Source organism: Sarcophilus harrisii, chromosome 4 (assembly GCF_902635505.1).
Source record: "Sarcophilus harrisii chromosome 4, mSarHar1.11, whole genome shotgun sequence".
Classification (NCBI taxonomy): Eukaryota; Metazoa; Chordata; class Mammalia; order Dasyuromorphia; family Dasyuridae; genus Sarcophilus; species Sarcophilus harrisii.
Genome location: NC_045429.1, coordinates 433,895,755 through 433,908,919, shown reverse-complemented (window position 1 = coordinate 433,908,919; position 13,165 = coordinate 433,895,755). Strand labels below are relative to the sequence as shown.

The 13,165-nt window shown below is 36.8% G+C and overlaps 1 pseudogene; it reads right to left on the bottom strand.

Moving 5' to 3' along the window:
• Positions 1-12,612: 12,612 nt before the first annotated feature.
• On the bottom strand, positions 12,613-12,929 carry LOC100926764 (annotated as a pseudogene).
• Positions 12,930-13,165: the final 236 nt, after the last annotated feature.

The window sequence follows — 13,165 nt, the reverse complement described above, 5'->3', positions numbered from 1 at the left end:
CAGAGAAGGAATAGCAAACCATTCCATGTCTTTTTCAAGAAAATCCCAACTGGGGTCATAACAGAAAAACAATTAAACAACAATAAATCCTTGTTGATTAATTAATTTGTTTTACCCAGTTCTCTTGAGGTTTAACAAAGTGATCACCATTTTAAAAGGGAGAACTTCAGGGCAGTTCTCTTGGAGGAGGATATGGTCACTGAAATAATTCACAGATCTGTTTCCATGATATAGAAGACAGCAGGAATTAAGGTTAAGGTCATACAGCACAGCAGCTGGCCAGAGTTTCTATTAATTCCTCTCTGGAAAGAATTATGAAAAACCACACCAAACTCTACCTTTACATGTTTCCATCTTTGTTTTTTTGCACTCACCAGAAGTGATGCAGATTTTAAAATTCTCTCCAGAATGTGTTACTAATATTTCTTATATTATTTTTATATTTCTGCTTACCTTTATTTGGGGAATGAGGGGTGATTCTTTATTTAACCCAAGCTGTTGTGTCTTTGTAAATCTGCAAAAAGATCCCAAATAACATAAGTCCTTCTGAAGTTAAAGATCCATTGAATTTGCTTCCTGCTCTTTTATCAACAAGGGGGCATTTCTTTTCTGGCTGGACATGTATTGTATATCCTGGTACTATTACAAGGTGATTCCCCCCAGGTGTCCAAGCGTAAACTGTTTGAACATTAGTGACTCAGATGCAAAAACTATCAGCTTTATTTTCCATGGTAGCAAAGAACTGGAGAGAGACAGAGAGAGAGAGAGAGAGAGAACCCAACATTTGGGGACAGCTGATAAAATTGTCTATGAATGTGATAGAATAATATGAATAATTACAAATATGAAGGATTCCAAAAACCTGGGAAGACTTGAATAGATTGGTACAAATGGAAATAAGGAGAAGCAAGAGAACATTTTGTTGTTCGGTTGTTTGAAGTTATGTCTGACTCTGTGACTCCATTTGGCTAAGACGTTGGAGTGGCTTGCCATTTTCTGGTCTAGTTCATTGGAGGATGTGGAAACTAAGATAAACAGGGTTAAGTGCCTTGCCCAGGGATACACAGTTAGTGTGTCTGAGACCAGATTTCAAAGACAACAATTTATGTGTCTCTATCATTATTGTTTATCCTTCGTTCACACTATAATAATATAAAGGAGAATAATACATAAAATTTCAGAATTCTAACAATGTAGTTGTAATTTCAGAGGCTTAGCAGTGGTGTCTGCCTTCCTCCTCTCAGCAGAAAAGTGGTGGATGATGGGTGCGGAACGAGGCATTTCTTGTCACATTTGTTTTCTTTAGCTATAATCATTTATTACTCGAGAGGATAGGTAGGTGATATAGTGGATAGAGCAGTGGGCTTGGAGGTAGGGAGATCTGAGTTCAAATCCTACCTCCTACAGCAATTAGCTGAATGATCTTTAGCATCTGTTTGCCTCAGTTTCCTCATCTGTAAATTGGGGATAATAATAGCACCCATTTCCCAGGTTCATTCAGAAGATCAAATGAGATAATATTTGTAAAGTACTTAGTAAACCTTAGAGTGCTAGATATTATTTATTATTATGATATTGGGAAGTAATACCTGTGGTCACATCTGAATTATTATGTTTAATTCTGGCTGCCACAGTTTAGGAAGGGCTGAAGAATATCCAAAAGAAAGTGAGCAGGATAAGTCCAAATCATATTAGGCTCAGTTGAAGCAACTGGCAATATTTAGTTTGGAGGAAAGAGTCAGGTGAGCTAAAGTGGCCATGTTCAAGGATTTGAATGGGCTGCAATGTGAAGGAAGTATCAGCCATGTTTCATTTGGCCCCCTGTGGGCAGGGTTAAGGCCAGGGGAATTCAGAGGCAGATTCTAGCTTGAGGTGAGGGAACATTCTAATACTAGTGGGATGTGTAGGGTGTGGAGAAGAAAGGGGGCTCCCTCTCCTTAGTGGTCTGGAGACCATCAGCAGAGGGTGACACAAGTATTGTATTAAAGATTTGGTGTGGGGATGAGTGGGAAAGGAGAAGATGGTATGGGGAGAGGAGGAGAGAGAAGGGGAAAGGAGAGAAGAAGGAAAAGGAGGAAGAGAGGAAAAGAAGAGAAGAGAAAAGAAAAAAAGAAAAGAGTTACAGGAAATCATTGCTACCCTAAATAGCAAACCTTTCAACAAGGGTCACTCTTGGAAAGTGTCCCCACGTGGGCAGCAAAGAAATGCCAGAGAAGTGAAGCGTATTTTGGCTTCTATTTTAAACAGCAAAGAAGTCTTCCTAGAGCTACCCCATGAGGCCCCTCTTCCCCTTCCCTTTCTCTGGAGGAGGTGAGGCCCAGGGCCAGGAAATCATTGGTCAGAAGCTATTTCTTCTGCCATTGTCCCTCTGCCAGCACAGCCACTGTGTGGAGCTGGCTCTGATGGAGGCTTTATGATCTCTTGGCCCCCGTTGTCTTGTGGTGCTAATGGACACTTTCTTTGCTGGTTTTCTTATGCTTTTTAAAAAAGGCAAACCCCTCTTTCTTTTCCTCTTCACCAATGTGAAAGACATACAGAGAAAAGTGAGCCCTCTTTGAAAATGATTACCTTAGACTGCACAAGCAGAGCCTTTGTGTAGAGAGAAAAGAGAAATCATTTCCCTCTGATATGAGTGGCTCAGTGAAAACCCTGGATAGACCTTTATTTATATATATATATTTTATAAATATACAATGAAAGAGTCTTTCTGTGGCTCAGTAGCCTGGAATACTTGGAAGCCAATGTTTGCTTTTCTTCAAGTTCTAATCAGATCCATCAATATCAGGTAACCATTCCTGCAAGCGTCCCCAAGAGCACTGAGCAAAAGAGAGTCTAGTTTGCCTTCACAAAAAAAAAAAAAAAAAAAAAAAAAAAAAAATCCATCTGGGAAAACCTTCAAAGTTTCCTCCCCACATCTATACATGTAAACACTGAAAATGGTGTGTACATGTAAAGAAGGACAAATATGAGGATGGACATGGAAGGAATGTTAGACTTGCTTTCCAATGATCACTACCTATTGATATTCTCCTGCCTCCAACTTCTGTCTTAGCTAAAACTCTTTGCTATCTCTTCTTTTTTAAACTTTAAAACCCACAGGTTTTCATTCTACAGCTCTTTGCTTCAGGTCAACAACCAAAAAGCCTTTCCCATGAAAAAAAAAAAAAAGACTGATCAGGTTTTTTGAGTTTTTCCCCCATTAAAGAAGGTATTTCCTTATTCCCCATAGAATTTTGCCTATAAGACCTCTCACTTCTCAAGCAGAGAAACTCTCCTTCTTTCATAGAATTCAGTGGAGGCTCATAATTTTTTCTCTTCCCCAACACTTGCTTTCATACCAAGAGTCTTAAACATACATATTCATACTCTCTCAAACACCCTTAACTCACATTTCTCAATTTATTCATTTCCAGTGACCTGCTCCTCCCTCTCACCATATCTCCTTACAAAGAAGTCTGGCCATCATCACCCGCAAGTGTTTCACTCCATATTCACTAAATGGCATTCCTTTGTCTCACCATGATCCATTAGCTTTCCATTTCTCCCTCTGCCTCAAGACTCCAAACCCTATTCTTTGTCTTCACTGTAGTCTGTAGTTTTCCCACAGCTCAGTTCTTTCCCAAACCATCACCTTGCACTGGCCACTCTCTACGTCTTCTGTATCTCGACTCCTTGGTGAACCAGTTTAACTCTGTACTATTTTCCTCTCTCAAGTCTGTGGCCCCATTATTCTATTAAAGATATATATATATTTGTCTTGGATTGTTCCTACCATCTTCTGCCTTTGCTATTACACACTGCTGAATGAAGCTGAAGAAAATCATGAAACCCTTATTAGATCTGCTACAATTTTAGATTACATACTTTCAACTGGGCCCTCACTGAAGCAAGGCAATCTTTTTATATTTCTCTAATCAATTCCCAAATCAAATTGGAGTAGGTAGATGGCACAGTAGATAGAGAACCGAGCCTAGAGTCGGAAAGACCTGCGATCAAATACAGTCTCATACATTTTCTAGACTTATGATCCTAAGCGAGTGACTTCACTCTGTCTCAGTTTCCCCATCTATAAAATAAGATTGAGAAGATTAAATGACAAAATACTCCAGTATCTTTGCCAAGAAGATCCTAAATGAAATCATGAAGAATCAGACACCACTGAATAATAACAATTGTCACTCTCCATAGTTGCTCTTTTAAATCTTCTCATCCTTTCTCAAACTTCCTTCATACTCTCAACTTAGAACCTTGCATCATATTTCAATGAAATATTGGGAGGCCATCCCTCAAGAGCTCACTCTTTCCTCCTGTTCTTTGTCTCACATCACTCAAATCCCTTCTGCAACTATTTGTTCCTTGATCCTTATTTTCTTATATTTTTATCGATAATATTTTATTTTTCAAAAGGCCTTCCCCCAACCCCAATTTGCATACTTTTGGGCCTCTCCTCAGGCTTTGACACCCTTGATCATCCTCTGCTCTTTGATACTCTATAATACTCTCTTTAAGTTTCTGTGATTTCTCTTGTGTCTCTTCTATCTGTCTGAGCATTCCTTCTGCTCCTTTGCTGAATTTTCATCTAAATCTTGCCAGCTAACTATGAGCATCCAACAGGGTTCTATCCTGTTCTCTGTGCCTTCCTTATTCTAAACCCTTTCCCTTGCTGATCACACTAGCTCCTATAGATTTAATTATCATCTCTATGAAAATGATTCTCAGGTCTATCTTTCTCAAGTTCCAAATCTGTATTTCTTCCTAGACACCTTAAACTGGCTGTTCCATAGTAATCTTTTTAAAATTACATTTTAATTTTCTTTTTTCTTAATTACATAGAAATAAAAATTAACATTCTTTTTAAAAAAATTTGAGTTACATATTCTCTCCCTCCTTCCTCCTTAAAAAGGCAAGCAATTTGGTATAAATTATGTATGTGCAGTCATGTACATTTGCAAAAGAAAATGCAAACCCTCCAAAAAAAAATTCAAAACAAGAGTAATAAAATTGAAAAATACACTTCAATCTGCATTTAGATTACACTTCTTTCTATGAAAGTACATAACATTTTTCATCATAAGTCCTTCAGGATTGCCTTACATGATTGGATTCTGAGGATCACAGGTGATTGAATATTGCTGTCACTGTGTACAGTGTTTTCCTAATTCTCTTCATTTTACTTTGCATCAGTTCATGTAAGTCTTTCTAGGTTTTTCCGAAAACATTCTGAATGTCATTTCTTATTGCTGTTATAAATATTTTTGTATATGTAGGTCCTTACCTTTTTCTTTGATTTCTTTCAGGTACTGGTATTATTAGTTCAGAGGATATATACAGTTTGATTGCCCTTTGGGCATAGTTCCAAATTACTCTCCAGAACAGTTGAATCAGTTCACAACTCTTACCAAGTGTATTATTGGTGTTCCTATTTCTTCACATTCCTTCTAACATTTATCCTTTTCTTTTTCTGTCATATCAGCTAATCGGATAGGCATGAGGTGGTATCTCAGAATTGTTTTAATTTGCATTCCCGTAATCAAACAGTTATTAGAACTTTTTTTGTACAATTTATAGACAGCTTTGATTTTTTCTGAAAAATGCCTGTTCATAGCCTTTGACCATTTATCAATTACGGTTTCTTCTAAATTTGATTCAATTCTCTATATATTTGAGAAATGAGGTCTTTATCAGAGAAACCTGCTGTAAAATATTTTCCCTTAGTTTCCTCCTTTTTTTCTATCTTGGTTCATTGGTTTAGTTTATGCAAAATAATTTGACTTAATCAAAATTATCTATTTTATATCCTGTAATGCTCTCTCTCTTGTTTGACATAAATCCTTCTCATATCCACTAATCTGATGGGTAAAATATTCTAAGCTCCCCTAATTTGCTTATCATATCATCCTTATTGTCTAAATCATGTACCCATTTTGACCTAATCATAATAAAAATAGTGAGATGTTGGTTTATGTCTAGTTGTTGCCAAACTGCTTTCCAATTTTCCCAGAAATTTTTGTAAAATAGTGATTTCTTGATCCCAAAATTTGGGTCTTTAGGTTTGTCAATCCCTAAATTATTATGCTCATTTACTAGTGTGTATTGTGTATCTAATCTATTCCACTGATCTGCTACTCTATTTCTTAGCCTGTACCAGATTGTTTTAATGACTACCACTTTTTAATACAGTTTGAAATCTGGAATTGTTATGTCACTTTCCTTTAATTTTTTTTCATTGATTCCTTTGATACTCTTGACCTTTTGTTTTTCCAGATGAATTTTGTTATTTTTTTTTAGTACTAGAAAATATTGTTTGGTACCCATAGACATCTTAAGTTCAACCTCTTGCCAATCCCATTGATTTTTTCCATCATAGCATCTCTTATATGTGTCTTTCTCTCCTCTGATGCTACCCCCTCCCTCTGATGGCCCCCACCACTTTATGTCTTTTGCTTGGTGTCCCTGACTTGTCTCTCTTCACTCCATCAGATGTCAAAATAATTTTCCGAAAGCACAGGCTAACCATGGCCCTTCCTTATTCAATAAACTTTAGTGGTTCTCTCTTACCTCCAAGATAAACATAAAATCTGTTTGGGCTTCAAGGCCCTTCCTATCCTGGCCCCTCTCCCACTTTTCTAGTCTTCTTATATTTATTCAACTTCTACATACCTTGCAATCAATTACACTAATTGCCTTTGTTCCTTGCACACAACACTCCATCTCCCAAGCCAAGATTTTTGTTCCCCTAACTGAATTATCTCTTTCTTCATATCTCACTCTCAGCTCCCCTGTCTTCCTCTAGATCCGGCTAAAAACCCTGCCTTCTACAAGAAACTTGCTCAGTCCTCATTATATTAAAGCCTTCCTGCTGAGATTATCTTCAATTTATGTACATTTATTTCCCACCATCTATACTTCTTGAACTGGACTCTGTAACATTCCTCATCAGCTTTGATATTCACATCTCATCAGTACCCTCAGAACCCTCTGCACCTCTGATTAAAGGTCCAGAGGGTAGAGCAAAGAATTTGCAAAAGTCCCATTTAGAGAGGTGCTCATGTTTAACCTATATCAAATTGCTTGCTGTCTGGGGAGGAGGTTGAAGAAAAGTTTGGAACACAATGTTTTACTAAGGTGAATGTTGAAAAGTATCTTTGCATGTATTTGGAAAAATAAAATACTATTAAAGGAAAAAAAATAAATAAAGAAGTGCTTAATAAACAAGAGTGTGGTGATGGTCTGATTCATTCCAGACATGGGGGGGGAGGGGGAAGATAGCGAAGACAAAGTCAGACATAAAATGGAATGTGTAAGAAGGTCAGTTTGAGACTGAAGAATGGGTTAAGTGGGATAAGTCTGAGGAAGCAGTCTTTTCTGCAGAGGAGGGTGAGATGAATCCTGCAGTGCCCAGCTGGCACCATGGAGCTCTGAGGGAGAGGACATCTTGTTCTCTTTAGCCATTATCACTTGATTCTCATGCAGACTTGTAAGGTGAGGTGAGTCTCATTGACCTAATTTTAAACATAAAAATCTTAGACTGGGAGTGAATACGTGATTTCCCCGGGATCACAAAGCTAGTAGGTGACAGAGACCGGAATAGAACCCAGGTTCTGATTGGAGACCCATTGGATGCTAAGGATAATACGCTTCCCACCATGCTTGGCTACTTCTCCGATTCTAGCTAAGGTAAGAATTGCTGATGTGGAACAGTGTCTCTGTGGCGCTGGGTTCCTTCATAAATAATAACTTCTCTCCCAAAGGACTATGGCCCAGAAAGAGTGTACACTGGATAGAATCCTGAGTCTGGAGGCAAATCCAGCCTTGTATGACTCTGGGCAAGAAACTTCCTCTCTGCCTCAGTTTCTTCAAGGATAAAATGGGAATAATAACAGCTCCTACTTCCCAGGTTAGTTGTAAGGATCAAATGACATATTCATAAAAGCTTAGCATAGGTAGGTGCCATATAAATACTTATTCCCCTATTTTCTTCCACCTTCAGGTCCATTCCACCATTTGCATGTTGTTTAGTCATTTTCAACTCTTCACAACATCATTGGGTTTTGTTTGTTTTTTGGCAAAAATACTAGTGTGGTTTGCCATTTCCTTGTCCAGTTCATTTTACAGATAAGGAAATTGTGGCAAACAGAGTTAAGTGATTTGCTGAGGATCACACAGCTATAAAGTATCTGAGACCAGATTTGTATCAGAAAGATGAGCCTTCTTAATTCCAGACCTGGTGTTCTATCCACTATATTACTTAGCCGCCCAATGTATATTACATAATATACTTATATATTTTTATATGGTATTTTTATATTTTTTATTTTTATATAGTATATCTATATTTTATAGTATATTTTATATAGTATATTTAAAGAGATATAAGTATAAATATTCTATGTTTATACATAGTATATACATTTCATGTTATTATATAAGACACATATATTCAAATATATTTTTGTAGTATTTTTGGTAGCATATTTTTTATTTTTTAAATTTTTATATTTTTGTATAGTTTTTATTTGTGTAGTATATTTTCATATAGTATGTATAAAAAGATATAAATATTCTATATCTATGCTTATACATAGTATATACATTTTATGTTATTATATAAAGGATATATATATATTCAAATATATTTTTGTAGTATTCTTGGTAGCATATTTTTAATGTAGCATATTTCTTATTTTTATATAGCGCTTTATTTGTATAGCATATATAAAAATATATAAATGTAAATATTCTATATGTATGTTTATACATAGTACATACATTACATATTATTATATAAAGGATATATATATGTATTCAAATATAATGTGCAAATGCATATTCGTATAGAAGTTTATATTATTTCAATCTATTCACACACACATACACATCCTGCAACATGACACACGAACACTACATAGACATATGTATATATCTATATACGCGCGTACGTATTCACATACATGTGTATATGTATTCACACGTCTGTATGCATGCTGTATAGATGATATATATCCAAGCTGTTCTCCACTCTTCCAGGGCTACACTCCCCAATAAAGTCTAAATTCCTGGAGGGCAGAAGCTGATTTTTGTTATCTCTACATCTCCCATGTCTCCATACACTAATAAATGCTTGTGGAGTTAAGGTAGAATCATAGCTACAGTAGACCTCTGATGGTCACCCAGGTCTCTTTCAGTTCTGAATTCACGATCTCATACTCCAGAACTGGAAATCATTACAGGCTTATAACCCAATCTCTTTTTATGAAGGAGGTTAAATGGCACCCCCTAAGCCACTCCTGTAATAAATGGCAGAATAGGGACTTGCTCCTCTGGTCCAAGAGACAGGCTCTTCCCACTTACCCTTCTGCCTTGGTTCTGGCACTCCTGCCGTCCTTGATCCCACAGCCTTCCGAGGTTTTTCCCTGATCAAGCTATCGTAATATCCCACGTACGCTTTTTTCTAGCACCAAAGAAATCAAATCATCATGGCAACGAGAATTCAATTAATGTATAAACATAGACGTCTGAGCTGGAAGAGACCTTAGAAGGCATCCAGTAATGCATCCATTTTACAAATGAGGATGCTAAAAACAACAAGAGCGAGGGTTTATAGAATACTTCAAGGTCTCTAAATAATTTACACCTCAGTCCACCACTTCATCCTGTCAGCAGCCCTGTGAAAAGGCCAGTATATCATGTCCACCTCCCAGAGTTGTTGGGAGGAACAAATGAAATAATAATTATAAAGCTCTTAATCCAGAGGCACAGAGTACCTACTTTATAAATGTCAGTTATTATTATTGTCATTATTATTATTCGCATCTTAGAGATAAGGAAACCAAAGCCCACATAGCTAATGATAATAATAACAGCTTACATTAATATAGCTCTTGACATAAATTATCTCACTTCAGCCTCTTGTCAAACTTGGGACGATATATGCGTATGTGTGTGTGTGCATACTTACATGTGTATATATACATGCACAATATAGGTGTGTATATATGCACACACACAACCAGGAGGGCTGTTCCCATGAACAGCTTTTTCTGTGTTTTTGCTGTCCTCAAAATAGATGAGATTTCTTCATGTTGGGAGCAGCTGCTCAGTCCATTTTTGGCATCCAACAGCTCCCTCACCAGGGAGCATCCTATCCAGTGATCCCCTCCTGTTCTTTCCAATTTTTGGATTCTCTCTTTCCTAGAGTTTATCCCCCTCCAGGAGCTCAAAGTGCTAATGAGAACAAAAGTAAGGGAGATGCCCCCAGAACCATGTGGGGCTCTCATAACTTTTTGGAAGAAATGAGAAAAGGCTTGGCAAGCTTTCCCATGAGCTTGACTGTGGCAGGATTTTCAACTGGATATTATCTTGGGGAAGGAATCAAATTCCTTTAGGCCAGTTCTCACCTAACAGAACAGAAACTAGAGAAGTACAGAGTTCGTGCTAACAAAAATACAGGCTGTGGTGCTGCTGCAGCTTACTCAAACTCAAACACTTCGATAGCTTGGAGTAGGTAGTAGACAAATACCTCCTTGCTTCCACTTTGAGCTCAAATCTCTAGTTCTAATTTAGCCTCAAAAAGAAACTTGAATTCTTTCTTTCAGCTTCTTAAAAGTCTTTTAAATGTCAAAGAACAAACAAATAAGCAATTTTATCACTCAAGTTAGGGAAAATCATGCTCATTGATCTTGATCAATTTTACTTGATGAAATTATAGCTATAGATCTATAGATCCATAGCTAGAGCATGCAGTATGCAGGATATTAAATTGGGAAGATCTGGGTTCAAATACTGCCCTGGACATGTCCTGGACATCGTCTTGGACAGACAAGTCACTTGACCTCTTCTCTTCCTTGTTCATAGATGTAAAATTTCCAATTTTACATCTATGGCCCTATGACCTTTGTCAGAAAGTGGCATTTCTCTTTGAGTTGGACATTCACTCTGGCTTGGTTCTTTTTTTTTTTATTTTAATTTTTTTATTAAAGCTCTTTATTTTTCAAAACAGAGGACAATTCTTCATTATTAGCCCTTGCAAAACCCTGTGAAATTGTTCCCCCTTCTTCCCCTACGCCCTCCCCTATTTGGCAAGTAGTCCAATATATGTTAAACATGGTAGAAATATATGTTAAATTCAATATATGTATAAATATACAATTATCATGCCGCACAAGAAAAAAAAGAGAAACAAAATAAAATGCCAGCAAACAACAACAAAAAGAGTGAATATGCTATGCTGTAAACCACACTCAGGTCCCACAGGCCTCTCTTCTGGGTGTAGGTGGCTTTTTTCATCACTAAACAATTAGAACTGGTTTGAATCATCTCATTGTTAAAGAGAGCCACGTCCATCAGACTTGATCATCATGTAATCTTGTTGTCTGGCTTGGTTCTAAAGGACAAATGTTTGAGAGAACATGGCAGCTCCTAATTGGTTCCCATTTATCCCGGTGACTGGGAGTTTGTGTTGGCACAGTTGCTACTTTTTCTGAAGGAAACTGAGGGAGAAACAGTAATAACTCTTTGGCTTCTTTGAGGATTTATCCATTTGATTTTTCTCCCTTGAACTTTCTGCTAGGAAGAGGAAAGGATTTCTGTTCTCACCCTCCAGGAGCAATGCAACTACTAGCACAAGTGCATTCATCTAAGGGAACCCAATGCATTCAAGATCTGGAGAGTTAGCTATATAGACTACCTCTCCTAAAAATTCAAGTCATGCAAAAGATGAATGAATAACTTCAAAAAGGGGTAGGTTCCCTTTCCCTGGAGGATTTCAAGTGGAACTTGGTTGTTGAGAATGAAACTCAAACCTAAATTCAGGAGGATATTCCTATTCAGATACATTTTAACCATTGAGTATTTTTTCCCTCTCTGGCCTTCTGTGATTTTGTCCCTTCCAGACGCAGAAGGTAGAATTTTGTTTCTTTACTGGAACTACCATTCTCCATGGTAAAGTAGATGGTAAGGACCTAGAGGCCAGGGACATTTAATTTGCTCTGTAAGGGCATATTTGTATGTAAAGGTGATAGAAAAAGAATCAACTAAATTAGTTGCAATTAATTTATTTTAAGAACAATTTAAAGGCAGTATTTAATCAAAACATTGTAATTTGGTTGTTTACGCATGGAAAGTTAGGGAATTTAAGTTGGAAATGCTTGGGTTTGTTTTGATTCAGTAGACCTTGCCTTTGAAGATGTTGGGGCACATTTTTTCTATGGGATAATTCTCTCCTCCCCCTCTCTTAAAAAAAACATGCCACAGGTAAAGTCACATTAAACTATTAAGTAGGTTTTTCCCATTGTTTAGTAAATGAAGCTAGAATAAATTAAAACTTTCCAGGATAGAAGTGGAATGTGTTGCTTTTGATTAAAAAAAAAATTGTCTCATCAAATCTTTAAAAAGCAGAAAAGTATGATAATCTAGTTATGACTAGAATAATGATCAAAATGGAGAAAACATAATCATTCTCATTTAAAAACAAGCTGGCCTAATCTTCATTCATGATCGTGATTTTCTTGTCAATGAAATCAATTTAAATATGATCATTATGGCATATTAAAAAAAAAAGAAATCTCATAATGAAAGACATCCCCCTTTTATAATAAATAAGGTAGCAGACAGTTAACACTTATTGGTGGCCTTTTTAAGGTATGCTATCAAGTCTGCCCTTTCTGTTTTCTTCCTAATAATTGTAAAGATAATTTTTGTTCCAAGGATATACTTCTTGGAGTTTTCCAAATGTTCCATCAATGTATCCTCTCTCCCCAGGCGATACCTTTGTTTTTAATGGCTTCTGTGTAAAAAAATCCTGGAGACTGATCAGACTTTCTGCCAAAGAATCCATTCAGATTAAGTCCAGTCTTATGTTTGCCTCCTTCAATTGTGTGATAGTGCACACACTTCTGAAGAAAAATCTTATCTTTCTCAACATCATCCATTGTGAATGTAGTTCAGTTCACACCCAAATACACTTCCTTGCTTCTCTCCACAGGTCCAACCAATTTTTTTTTTTTTAAATCACACACCTGTAACACACAACAATGCACAATAGTGAAAGATTTTTATTTGAAGATTTCAAATCATGTTACAATATGAAGGAAAGGATTCTGAATTTAACCCTAGGCTCCCCCAGCCTCATCAGTCTAGAAAGCATTTTAACAGGGAAAATCCTCTA